The 14,007-nt window shown below is 37.8% G+C and overlaps 1 long non-coding RNA gene and 1 pseudogene across 1 annotated transcript; both read left to right on the top strand.

The window, feature by feature from the left end:
- The first annotated feature begins 553 nt into the window (after nt 1-553).
- LOC120293348 lies at nt 554-2,628 on the top strand. Its single transcript, XR_005551102.1, has 2 exons — nt 554-1,425; nt 2,224-2,628. It is a non-coding gene; the product is annotated as an uncharacterized LOC120293348 (long non-coding RNA).
- Nucleotides 2,629-9,302: 6,674 nt separating this feature from the next.
- On the top strand, nt 9,303-11,647 carry LOC120293855 (annotated as a pseudogene).
- Nucleotides 11,648-14,007: the final 2,360 nt, after the last annotated feature.

Genomic DNA, 14,007 nt, shown 5'->3' with positions numbered 1-14,007 from the left:
GTATAATGGCATTAGAAGCAATTTCTCTTCTGCGAGGTTTTTATGAATGAGGAAAGCCTAATGGTATGAACGGTGATCTACCATTTTAACCAGCTGAATTGTCTGTTTGAAATAATGTTATAATACTACAATTAGCACCTATTTACATTAGACAACCTAGGGGAAATGATCCTTGTTTTCCAATGGACACATAGTTAATGCACTCTTTAAGAGGATTTCATGATCATAATAGAGCAATTCTACCTTTTAAGCCCAAGTTAACTTTAACAATCAATGAACTTGAGCATTGTGCTTGCTAGCAACATCTTCCTAAAGAATCCTCTCGGAAAAGCTCTTTTATATGTTCTTCCTAGGACTCATCCCCATTCATATTGATTGAGAAGAATTTAGGAAGCTTCATTCTATTTTTACTTTTCAATTAAGTTTCAACCAGCTAGAGAGAACTGTAGCTGGGGCTTTCGGCAATTGCAGATCTTGCTGGACAACTCTCTCTCTCTCTCTCTCTCCACCTCACCTCTCTCTCTCACACGCACGCATGCACCAGTCCAATTATCTACCCATATCCCAGGTAAATAAAGCTGGCCCAGTGGAATTTTTTGTAATTATAAGGGTTAATGAAATTGGAAGCATAGAACTAGTGGGTCATTGGTTGCATAAGAACCCATTCAGAAGTTTGCTCCATCAAGGATAAGGTGCTCATCTTGAGATGGTGGGTACAATTATCCAGATTGACACTAAGTATAGTGGCTTCAGTGGAGTGGTGTTCAGCCATTCAGAGTTTCAGACACCCAGTCTTTACTTTTGGCCAATTTTCAGATGTCCTGTTTATCAAATGTAGCTTTCCTCTAGACTGGTTATACTTAGCCAGATTACCATTTGAGAAATGGGACATCATGTTCTTGGTTAAGGAAAAAGAAGAAGTTATTAGTTGGTGATCTGTCAGTTAGACTCTTTGTGAGAAGTATCTTCTTCCTTGATCCCTATCGTGAATTACTAAACATGTATGGTTTTCGGTCAAGCAATTCTCCAATTTGAGCTCTTCAGTTGCAAATAGACTGATCAAACCATGACCTTTTCATTCATCTGAGATAATAAGTATGCTTCGAAACTCATTACATACTGAAAAGATGGCCTTGAAATAATTTGTCTATGCAATGATGAAACGAGTTTCATTCTTCTCTGTTTCATTGAACACTGTAGCATGTATATCATTTCTCTTCACCATTTTCCCCTCCTTTTCCATTCTTTTGCTGTTTATGAGATTGTGGAATTTATGATTTGTTTAAGTATTATAGATATATGCTTAATGCTAATATATGGATTTCAGCTTCAAAGTCTCTCAAGTCACAGGTTACTCAGGCTTCTCATTAGATCTGTGTGGATTGATTCTTTCTGTTGAATCCTCTCATGGCTGTGCATGACTAGGTAAGACCTTTGGATTATGATTCTCGCTTCTATTAACAACATGGATGTCATGTATGGTATTATGATGCAATTCTGCTGCATATTGAATGATTGTCAGTTGCTTGTGCATAAAACAAGTGGGTTGCATGGTATGGCCTTTTAAAAGGGCATTGGATTATGGCACTATGGTTTCTCGCTGTGGCAGTAGAATATGATGCTCATGCTAAGAATGAGTGTACCTATAGCTATAGATTTCCTTGTATGATAATAGTCAATCACAATGAGGATGCTCTAAAGGTCTTCAAGATGAAGTTACACGACATTCTTGCTCTTCATTCCCGATTCTTGGTTTATTCTGATTATATTGTTCGTTGTTGTTATTCCTGTTATTTAATCTCTTTATTTGATTATAACCTAAGTCAAACTTGTAGTTCAAGGTAGTTCCCATTCTTAAGGTGAACTCATCGCAAAATTACTTTTGACTTATAGTTTTCTTGACTCTTTGTATTCTACATGTAAAGCGCCAATCTAGATGTGACATCACTGGTGCTGATTCTAGCATACTAAGATTCTCTCACGTTTGTGTGTGATGTTAGAAATAGTGAATTATTTTATTTCAAGATTCTACAAAATTTAATAATCAGAGGTGCTCTGACAACCCTTTTAAGTGCACAGATTTGTGTGAATATTAGTGATGATTCGCATTTTTTTTCATGGTAAGGGGATGGAGTTTGACATCTTGCGTCCTAGAAGTGTCTTCAAAATTTAGTGTAATATGACTGACAATGCATGTGCCATTTACTGCTTTACCAATCACAGAATTTCATCAAGGGACCTGTGGAAGGAGCATGTTACTTGTCCATGTCAGTTTTTGCCAGGATGTTCATGTATTTACAGAGGGTTGCAGTTGTGATTGGAAGTCCTATTCATGCTTTAACTTGATTATAAGATTGTTAAGTTATGGCATCAACTGTGTAGGCATCACTTTTCTGATGCTAATTTTTGTCATCAATGTATTCTGTAATCTAGCTTATCTTTTTACGACTTTTTTGAACTTTTGAGTTATTCGAGGTGTGCTATCAATGTCTCTGAGCTCCAGAGTTCTGGACCAAACCATGTGTCATCCCTAATGACGATAAAGAGGACAATGATTTGCATATGTTTCATGTAGATTTCCTGGCAAAGAATTGGAATTAGTGGATTTAATGTTCCCAATTATTCCAATTATCTTGTAGATACTCAAATTTATAATATTCATGAGTCAATTAATGTCTTGATGGTCGTTAACTTTGCCTAGCATATTATTGTGAGAAAGTCTCGGTGATTTGAGCAATCACATGGCAACCACAATTGGTTAAGATAGGCACGTGGTGGCTCCAAAAGTACATGAAAATCTCAATGTTTTGCTGGGTCAAGGGGCCATTGGCAATTGCTTCTTTCCTATGTGTGCTTTTGTCTTTGTTCAATCCTGAAGTGACCTTTTTTCTTCTGGTAATAAAATGTCGAATTTGAGTTTTTTTTTTTTTTTTTTTTAAGCTCATAATGATTATGATATTATCATGTCTAGTGAAACATAGAAAATACCAAACCATTGCCCAAAAGACCATAGTCTAAAATGAACCGGGAGATGGTGTTTTTGACCAAAATAATATTTTATAACTTTTTATGAATGTGTGGGTTCTCTTCTATGTTGAATATTAGTTCTACTTTATTAATTTTATGTTGTGATATGATATAGGTCGTGGGAATTCTGAAATTTTTGGAATAAATTACCTTTTGATGTAGTAGACAAGCTTCAAATTGGATGTTGATCTCTGTTCATATGTCCAAATTGGCTTCATAATTGTATTACCCGCAGCAATGTTGGTCATTTTGCAACTTTATTTCGTACCAATCCCGTTCAGGGCACCTGAATAGATGGGTAAAATTCCTCATAATTTTGCGGGGTGTTAATAGTAGAAATTCCTCATAATTGGACCTTCATTAGGCTACTTAGATGCATATTCATGATTTTATATCCGATCTTAATGAATGGTTTAATCGAGTGCAATCTCGAGTTATTATGCAATTACACGAGAATACATTTGATTGGCTATAGAGTTATTCACAAGCTTTTCAGTTAGGTCTATCTCTCAATACATTAGAGATTTTATTTTAAAAAATAGAATTTAATCACAATTTTCGATGATTGGCATTTAGTAAAATCATAATAAAGTTTAAGTGCACTCCAAAAGTGTCGAATTTGTTGACGCTGAAAATTTATTTTCTGTAATGTAGGAAGTGTTTTCTATAATGCAGAAATTGAAGGTTATTGGACTTTATTTAGTATTTTCCGTAACATAGGAAGTTTCATATTGTACTATGAGCGATTGTTTGACAAAGTCATTTACTCGTGGTGTCATATAAAATTTTCTCATGAGCAATTCTTACTTGGAGATTTCACGTAATTTAATGCGTGATTGAGAACCAAGGTGCTTCACATATTGAGGTTGGTGGAATTGCTCACGTAACTATCCTTTACATCCCATTTTCAAGAATATTTGCACACTGTGATATGGATATTTGACCATCGAAGTGGTTCGCAAAATGAGACTTGTGGAGAACTCCGAAAGTTTAATTTTTTTATGGGAATTTATTATCATGTGATATACAATCACATTCCCAAGAGCGTTATTATATGTTGTTGGTTGATGATTTGAGTATGATTATAAGCGATTGGTTGCCAAAGTCTAGGAGGCTTGTTTGTCAATAAGCTTTCTTGGACCAATATTGTCTCATGATTAACTTCATTGAGAGGCTCCAAATAACGAAGGGAAATTTATCATAATCACAAGATAGTCATTCACATGAAATATCAATCTTATCAACGTGTGCACTTTTTTTGGCTGAAATAGTGCATGCTTGACATGTTGGATATTTTGGCGGTGTAAGATGTGCCGTTTTGATTGGTAAAAGAGAATTTCTAGTTGTCGGTTGCATTATCCATCTAGAAATAATTTTGTAAAAGAATACACCAAAACTATAAAAGTTTTGTTCGATTTGTCTCCATTGTAATGTTAAATGGAATTGTGAGGTCCTGGGTAGTTTCGTTGATGTAAGACAGAAGTTTATAAACTTAGTGATGCATATTTTATATCTCATTTCTGAGATTCTTAGGCTTGTAAAGCATGGATTCATTTTATGATCCGCGCATGTACTTGTGGCACAAATTAAGGTTGATTGACATTTGATTAAAATCAACATGATTGCAATTTCACAAGTGTTATGCTCTTGTATTTGAAGTTACTGAGATATTCTTTTATGGTCAGACTCAAAATAAATTGAGATTTTGATGTTCTCAATATTTGATGACAATATTGTGTTTTCGATTAGAGAGTTGAATGCCTTTAAGGATCTTTGGAACCTAGGTAATCGATTCATATCAATTAGTGTTAAGTGGTGTTAGTAGGAGTACTTTTGCGACATATTTTATAAAATAATTATAAGAGGGCCTAGATCCACAAAAGATGTGTAAGCTTGAATTTTTGTCTAGTGCTGAAAAATTGTTTTTAAAGAGTCAATTCAGGAGTATTAACGCTTGAATTTTTGCCAACTAGTCAAAAATGCATTTTTATTATAAAAAAAAAGCAAAAATGAAAAACAAAAAGAAGAGAGAAAGGGAGACAAAAGATAAAGCTCCAGCCCATCCTTTAAGTTCGGCCCTATGCAGCCCGGTTCGACCACAAGCGCAGCCCGGGCCTTTTAGCTTAATCAGCCCATCGCTCTAGCCAATCGAAACACCGGCATGCCTCTGCACCGCCGTCGATGGCTCCTCCGTTTCGTTTTTCCCTCTCCAGCAGTCACCGCTACAACCGCCTGACGATGTCAATATCGATTCGACTACGCTAGCCTCGCAATCCTTCAAGCACCGAGCTCTAGCCGCCTCCCTCCTCTTCCTCTTACATCATATGTCCCTCTCCAGCGTTGTTTCGGGCTTTGGCCTCAAGATTGCATGTCGACGTGGTGTTTGGCGATGACTTGAAGCGGGTCGTTCCTGCTTTTCCCTCGCTGTTTTCCGAGTTCCAAATGATACGTGGACCAATACCACCAGATGAGATCGCACTCACGGGACTGCTTTGTTCCTGTAGTCATTCTGGGATGTTATAGAAGGGGAGACGCTTGTTCAGATACTTTAATGAGAACACTTCCATTGAATTGAAGCATCAGCATTATCCATGCATGTTGGATGTGTTAGGACGATGTGCGAAGCTAGAGGAAGCTGAGGATCTTGTGAAAAACACGCCCCTTAAAGCTAACTCCATAGTGGCCTATTTTGCTTAGTTCTCGCAAGATGCATTCTAACTAAGATGTGACATAACAAGTTGCTAATTACATTCTTGACTTAGAACCACTTTGTAGTGCTGCTAATGTTCTACTGTCCAACTTCTATGCTTCTGCTATTAGATGGGGGTGATATCTCGAGATTAGCAGTGACTATGAGGGATGAAGGGATTGTGAAGCAACCGGGTAGAAGTTGGATTACTATAAAGGGGCAAAAACATTTATTTCTCTTTAGGGATAAATCCCACCCTTTTTGTGAGAACATATATTGGAAGCTGGATTGGTTGAAAATGAAGTTGAAGGCGTTGGGTTATATATGTTACCAATAAGAGGTTCTCTCTCCATGATGTGGAAGACAAACAGAAGGAAGTCATTATTTTACCATAGTGAAAGGCTTGCTATTGCATTTGCATTGATTAGTATTGTAGAGGACAATGGGCTAACTATAATGAAGAATCTTCGCATTTGTGGAGATTGTTATTCTGCAATTAAACTTATTGCAAATATTGTTGATCATGGGATCATTGTGAGAGTTTCCAGTTGCTTTCGTCACTTCAGGAGTGGCATATGCTCTTGTGTGGATCATCGGTAGTAAGGGCATGACGTTATTTCTCTTGTCACAAATATGAAAGCATCCTAAAATTGCTCATCATATTAAGCATTGAGGAGAGTGGAGCAGCTACACCAGCCCTATTTAATATGGGATTACTTCTATTGATTGATAGTAGGCTAAGGGCATTCAGGTATTTCTTAGCTGTTTGAGTTAGGCAGGTGGAAAGTTGGGACACTTGGGAGGAACTCTTGCTTTGGATGGCATTGCCATCCACAGGCTCCATGCAAACATTTCTGTTGTGTGGTGAGTTTCACTTAGCTTATGGGCATTGACCAGGAAAAAAAAACTATTCATAGGTTAAATATCCCTTCCGCATAATTTAATCAGGTGAGAACCAAAACCTTGGAAATAGCTAATCTCTCTCTCTCTCTCTCTCTCTCTCTCTCTCTCTCTCTCTCTCTCTCTCTCTCTCTAGCAGAGAGACAGAGAAAGAGAGAGATTGTGGCATTCAGGGAGAAGGAAGTTCCGCTTGGTGAAAGAAAGTAACATGCCCAAGCAAAAGAAAGGTTAATTGCCCTGCCTCCTCATTACTAATTACAAATTGAAAGTTGGTCCTTTTCTAGAAATTCCTATCAACCCTTCTCCTCGACCCATCTATTAGCATTCTCACGGCCTCTCTTTGTTTCTTTATTAGGTCTATGAGAATTAACGAAAGCTTCTTCATCTTTGGATGAAATTCAACTTCACCTCATGTTCTTTCGCAGTGTTGTTGGAGCTCTTCAACAAATCGACAATACCAAGTGAGGTCAGTTTACTTGTGATGCCAAATTAGTACTCTCAGGTTCTGTCTTGTTCAAGTTGAACAGGTGCTAGTGATAGAATCTAGTAGTCATAAAAACACAATAAAATCTCAATGGACTAGCACATTTGACTCAACTATCGATGCTTGCTTATGTATTGCATGAGAAGTGGAAACTATTTCTTTTGATTGGGATTAATCAACTCTCGTTTTGCAGTTTTCATTATCGTAAAAGGTCTATCTCCCTAAGATTCTTTTACATTTCCTATTGATGAATTTGTGTTGTGTGGGGTTGAAGTCCATAATTTTCATGCTATCTATTTTCTCAATTGCCTGAGTCTCCCTCACCATAATGGAGAACCAGTCCACTTCATGTTGAAATTTATTTCACAATACCTCTGCCTGTAATATACCAACACTAACTTGTGGGATTCTTTTTTTTTTAAGGATGAAAGTTGGAATTGAGAGTGCATTTCGATTCATAGACATAATCACACATGAACTTAGTTTGGTTGCTGTAGGTTTCAGTTTGTGCATGGGAAGATTAACACTTTACCAATTTAAAGTTGCATTTGGCATTAAATTTGAAGCTGTGGTGCATTAAGACAAAAGGTTATGGTTTTTTGTTGGATTATTCATGTTTTTTTGCCACCTTGAACTTGCACATTGTGTCAAAAGAGAGTGGATAATTTTCTTCCAAAATGTCTGCATGAACTGGTTAGAACTTTTGTTCTTACCAAACAAAAAACTGGTTAGAACTTTTGTTCTACTGTTTTACTAGTTACCTGAAATGCTACTTGAAAACACTCCTTGTCCTTGAGTTACTTTTCATCTTGCTGTTTTGAGTACATAGCATTACTTCATTTTGGTCTTATTCAAAGAAATAGCTTCTTTCAAGGATACAGGTATAAAACGCTTTGAAGAACTCAGTTTTGACATCTGGTTAGGAATGGTGCAATTCTTTGACTACTAGAAAGTGTTGTTGTCATCTGTAGGTCAAAATAGAGTTCTCTCATCAATTTACATGTGAATGTGGAGAACGCTAGGGTTATGTCATATTGTGATCTGATTCGTAATTAAGCTTTCTTAGTATTCATTACTTCCTAAATTGTACAAATGTTTATAAGCTAGCATATACGTATGGCTTCATGGTATCTTTCTTCACTCCACATGACCCATAAATTACAATGATTACCCCTTGAATGAAGGAAGTATTCACAAAATATTCAAATAGAATTATCTTCTGTCTTTTGCAGAGTGGAAATGATGAAGGGGTTTAAGTGGAGAGCGATTTGGCTAGATTCACGGCCTTTCCTCTGCAAGAAATAGGAAGAGAAGCACGGTAGTTCACAGCTTTTTGAAGTACATGTAGAAGATATATGTCTGATATACGTTTTACTGTTAAGTTTCTTTATTTATTGCTCCACTAATTCATGAAGGTAGATCTCTGTTGACTGTAATTCTGCTTATATACTTTACGTATTTAGCTATATGTCCAAATCACAGTGGCAGTCACCCTTTAGCAATGAGGCATGGGCAAATGCTGCTTGAGAGTTTCGCTTAATATCTCCCATGAGAGTTCTTTGACCAGACACGAGCAACCACTTCCGTTTGGGAAAGTACCAAGTCAAAGAATGACTTGCAATTGGTGTGAGAGGTTGATGTTTTTGTAGTTGCTTGCAGCATCGGGAGGAGCTGGCTTTGGCAGAGAGAACGCAGGATCTTTGTTGCACAGGGAAAACAAGAATAGTAATCTTCAACTCTTCACTGTTTTCTACTAGTTTTTGGTTTCCTTAAATATGCAGTATAATTTTTGAGAAATTAATAGGACTAATTGAAAATATAAAGTAGATATAACGATTTAGAAGAAAATAAAAATTTCAGTATTTCACTATATTGACTCGCTTATTCAGTATAAACAATGCACATTGATAAATAGGAGTGCCCACTCGAAAATGGATTAGAAAAATGTTTTTTAATTTTAAAATATTATTTATTATTTATTATTTTCCTTTCATCTTCATAATCTTCTTCCATACTCAGCCGTTATCCAAACTGGCACAGTGCCATTGCTGCCGCTCGTTAACACCATGAGGCCATGACGTGCCGTTGCTATTTGCTGCGCTAGAGCTTGTGATTATCTCTTTCACTATCCCTGACCTTCGTTTGAGTTTGTCACCTTGAGTCCGATATCTCTGCCTCAGCTAGTCCCAGAGAGAGATGGCAATGGAGGTGGTGGTCGCTTGGGTGGTTGATGGTGGTGGAAATGTAATACGTTCTTGGTTGGGGGCGGTGGTCATGTTGGCTTATGGCTGTCAAAGGTGGAGTGGGGTATTGCTTGTGGTTGCATTTGCAGTTGTGGTGGACAGTGTTGGTAATAGTGATGGGCAAAGAGGGAGAGGCCCGATTCCACGTTGGTTAAATTGCCACTTGATAATAATTTTCTATGCAAGCCCCACATCAACACTAAAGTGATTTTTGGGGCCGAGGCCTCAAAAGTTCCCCATAGTTGGGCCCCATTATTGGATTTGTCCTCCAAGGCTGGATCGGAAAATGAAAATTGGGCCAAGGCCAGCCCATTAGAGTCCATGTGCCTAAATCGGCCCAAGCCCAAAACGTTGCACGATCTGCTACCAAGCAGGCCGAGCCTAGGCACGATCCTGTTTCTGGCCCAAATGGGCTGGGTCGGGCCTTGCTAACACCACATCCTCTTGAGCGCATGCTATATTCCAAGAGAAAAGACTCTACTGGGGATAAAAGGAAGAACCCTTAACCCTCGACAGACAACATCCAACATTTAAAACCACTCAATTGAAGAAACTCAGCACTGTATCCATCCTGATATCCAACAAAAGATCAACTCTATTTTATCAGGATTCAATTTCAATATTGAGAATTGCTTTAAGGCAAAATAATATAAAGATTCGTTATAAAAAAATGACATCATCTCATTATCTAGAAAAAGAATACATGTTTAAATGTATACCCAAATAAGGTATGTAAATTTCTAATGGATTTATTGAAATCTCCAAGAATTCACCATTTAGTATATTTTTTATAAAAATATCAAATTGAAGTCCTTGAAGAAGCTTTTGAAGAAGCTTTCCAGGCCACTAATCGAACTAAGAGAGAGAGTGAGTAGTAGCGATACAAGCTTCACTCCACATGACAAATTGCAACCGTCAAATTTGTGCTCCTCAAAACAGCAAGCAAAAAAATCTCAATTTATTGAATGAAATGCCTTCGTTACATCGGCCTTGATCGTGCGACAGTTTTAAAAGTTCAGAAACCTCCACCCAACTCTCAATCTTTCCGAATTCTCGGATGCTCCTGCACACATTCATTCCCTTCTTCATGCCTTGGTTCATCCGAAACCTCCACCCAACTCTCCAAGTGCTTCTTTAAACGCGCGAGTCATGCAACTCGTGACAATCCCGCAGTTTCTGCACACCTTAAGGACGTAAAGCCAGATGAAACTAGCGAGGTTTTGGACATCTTTCAATGCCCAGATGTGCTTTCGTTCACGAAGATGATCATGGGTCGCGTGCAAATTAGCCACCTTGATGACGCCCTGAAACTGTTCTGCGAAAAGCCCGTGAGAGACGCAATTTGTTGGAACACAATGATCGAAGGCTGCTTGGACTGCGGGGATTTGATCACAGCGGAAGAGCTTTTCAGTGTTGTTTTGTGGATGGTGATGATGGATGGGCTCTTTCGATTTGGACAGGTTGAGCTAGCAGGGAGATTTTTCAATCAGATGCCCATAAGAGATCTCGCTGCGTGGAATGGAATGTTTCATGGGTATTGTGAGAATGCGAGGTTGGACGATGCTGTGAAATTGTTTGAGCATATGCCATCTCGAAATGTGATTTCATGGACTTCAATTATTGGCGGGCTTGACCAAAACGGTAAGAGTGAAGAGGCTTTAATTGTTTTTGAGAGAATGTTCAAGTCTGGTGTTGTACCCGATCCGAATACTTTGACGTGTGCATTAAGTGCCTGTGCAAATGCATTGTCTTTTCCTCTTGGTGTGCAGATTCATGCTCACGTTTTCAAGTCAGGATTTTGCCTTAGCATATTTGTATGTGCTTCTCTTACCACGTTCTACGCTAACTGCAAGTGAATTGAGAAAGCAACCCAAGTCTTCAATGAAGCAGTGTATAGGAATGTGGTCATGTGTACGGCTCTTCTAACTGGTTATAACTTGAATGATAGGCATGAAGATGGCCTGAAGGTGTTCAGTGACATTATGAGAACAAGTGTTCTTCCTAATCAATCTTCTTTTGTAAGCGCCTTTAAATTCTTGCTGTAGCTTAGAGTCTCTAGATCGAGATAAGGAAATGCGTCAGCTGTAAAGCTGCAATTGGGAAGTGATGTATTTGTTGGCAATTCTCTTGTAGTCATGTATAGATAAGTGTGGAGCCATTGATGATGTTGTTGTAGTGTTCAAAAGACTCAGGAAGAAGAACATAGTCACCTGGAATGCCACTATTTGCAGGTGTGCACAACATGCCACTATTTAAGGAGTGCCCACTCGATCAAAATGGATTAGACATATATTTTTTAATTTGCAAATATTTTTATTTTTTTTTTCCCTTTCATCTTCATCATCTTCTTCCATGCTTAGCCATCATCCGAATTGGTAAAGTGCCATTGATGCCGCTTGTTAACGCTATGAGGTCACGACATGCCGTTGCCATCTGCCATGCTAGAGCTTGTGATTATCTTTCTCAATATCCCCAACCTTCACAGGGAGATGGCAATGGAGGTGCTGGTCGGCTGGGCGGTTGATGGTGGTGGAGATGCAATACGTTCTTGGCTGGGGGCGGTGGTCCGTTGGCTCATGGATGTCAAAGGTGGAGTGTGATAGTGCTTGTGGTTGCAGTTGTGGTGGACAGTGTTGTCAATAGTGGTGGGCAGAGAGGGAAAGGCCCCATTCCACATTGGTTAAATTACTACTCGATAATAATTTTCCATGTAAGCCCCACATCAACATAATTTATGGTTGTTTAACGGTTGTAAGTGGTGCATCAACAATTTCTGTCAAGTACTGAACGAAAGCTGACATTGAGCATAACTAGGAAAGTTAAGATATTCAATTGGAAAAAAAAAGAAGAAGGAAAAATGAATTAAATACTTAATCGGAAAACTGACAAAGTTCAGTCATACTACGTTGGGAAAGGTCCTTCCACAAGGGCCTCTATTCCCTCATCCGCAAGTGGCAAGGACTTAATATTAGATTTTTAACACTTACATACACATGTAAACCCAATTGATCTCACATGTTGAATCTCATGCACTTACGTGATTGAACGGGTAATATGCTCTTGGTTCATGTGCATCAAGAGCAAGCAAATATTGCTCTTACTAAATAGATATACAAAGTGATGAGGCAAAGTTTTATTAGGCATTGAATGTGACCTGCTTTTTCGACAACCTAATCACAAATTACAATATACTTCATTACTTGATGTTGATGCCAGTCATCCTATATGACACGGCTGGCAGACAGCCGGCATTGAGGTGAATAATTTTCTATAATTAATATTTTCCGAATTTTTATTAATATTTTCCTTTTTTCTTATTTTTTCTTTCTTTTTTCTTTCCCTTTTTTCTCTTCTTTTCTTTTTCTCTTTTCCCTTTCGCCAGCCATTGAGGCTTGTAGCCAACCTCGAGGGGGAGCCGCCCTTGCCTACGTGAGGGCAGCCCTCACCAGCCCAGGCCTAGGTGTCCCTCACTTGAGGTCAACAAAGGGAAAAAGGAGAAAAGGAAAGAGAGAGAGAGAGAGAGAGAGAGAGAGAGAGAGAGAGAGAAAAAAAAAGAGAAAAAAAAAAAAAAAAAAAAAGTAAGAAGGAAAAGAGAAGAAAAAAAGGAAATAATTAATCAAATAATTTGAAAAAATATTATAATATTATTAACAAATTGTTTACATCAGCACTAACCATGCTACGTAGGACAATCGGGTCAATGTCAGTGATTTCCTATCAACATTGGTTAAATAGACTCAATTGGTAACATGTGAAAATATTTATGATATTCTGGACAATTTTTACTCAAAATAAGTATAGGTAAAAATAGGGATTATATTTTATGTACAAGTATAAAATCCTACATAAATTTTTGACATTTTCTAGGCGTCTAGAACGTAACTTAACAAGCATATTAACAGCCATTATCAAATGATAGTTTATCACATTAGTTACCATCCATGACTAATTGACTCTACCTGCAAATAGTTGTATGCAGAAATAAATCCATTCTCTTAGGCAAGAATGAGGCTAACGTATTTGGTTATCTTCTCACTTGCAGCAAAATTTTACCAGTAACAGGTGAATGGGGTGCTAATACAATGGCTGAATAAGCCATTTTTTTCCTACAGGTCCAAAACGCCTTAGGAATAAGCTCAATTCTAATATAAAAAGTATCTTAATTCCTTTCTTTATCTATCTTTTAAATCATTCCTGTAAACTAACTGAATACAAAACTAAGGTAGCTATGCACTTATGGAATAGCGCCTTATTAATTTTCTCTCCATTCCCACGTTCATAATATTTCTGCCCTTCTCTCTCTCTCTATCTCTCTCTCTCTCTCTATCTCACTACACTTTGGAATCATTCAAGGTGTTGAAGCAGATGGAGCAAGAAATCTTTGATCAATTCACGAAGCTAAAATTGTCATGTCAGTAGAATCGATAGATTTGAGAACTCTCTAGAGCATCAAAGCTCCAAAAAAGTAGATCCCAAAGTCGGCACTCTCGATTAAGCAATTGAAGCAATGAAGAAGCATCAAAAGGAGAGAAAGAAATTGATGACTATGCAAAGAAAAAAAACTTAAATTTTAGGATGGAGAGTGATTTGGAGGAAAGAAAAGGATCTGTATTCAGTGCAATGTCAAAAGTGTTGAGGGAGAGAGGCCAAAGTTGAAGCCGATT

Source organism: Eucalyptus grandis, chromosome 5, assembly GCF_016545825.1.
Source record: "Eucalyptus grandis isolate ANBG69807.140 chromosome 5, ASM1654582v1, whole genome shotgun sequence".
In the NCBI taxonomy this organism is placed as follows: domain Eukaryota; kingdom Viridiplantae; phylum Streptophyta; class Magnoliopsida; order Myrtales; family Myrtaceae; genus Eucalyptus; species Eucalyptus grandis.
The sequence above is the reverse complement of the archived record's forward strand: the minus strand, read 5'-3'. Positions and strand labels throughout refer to the sequence as shown.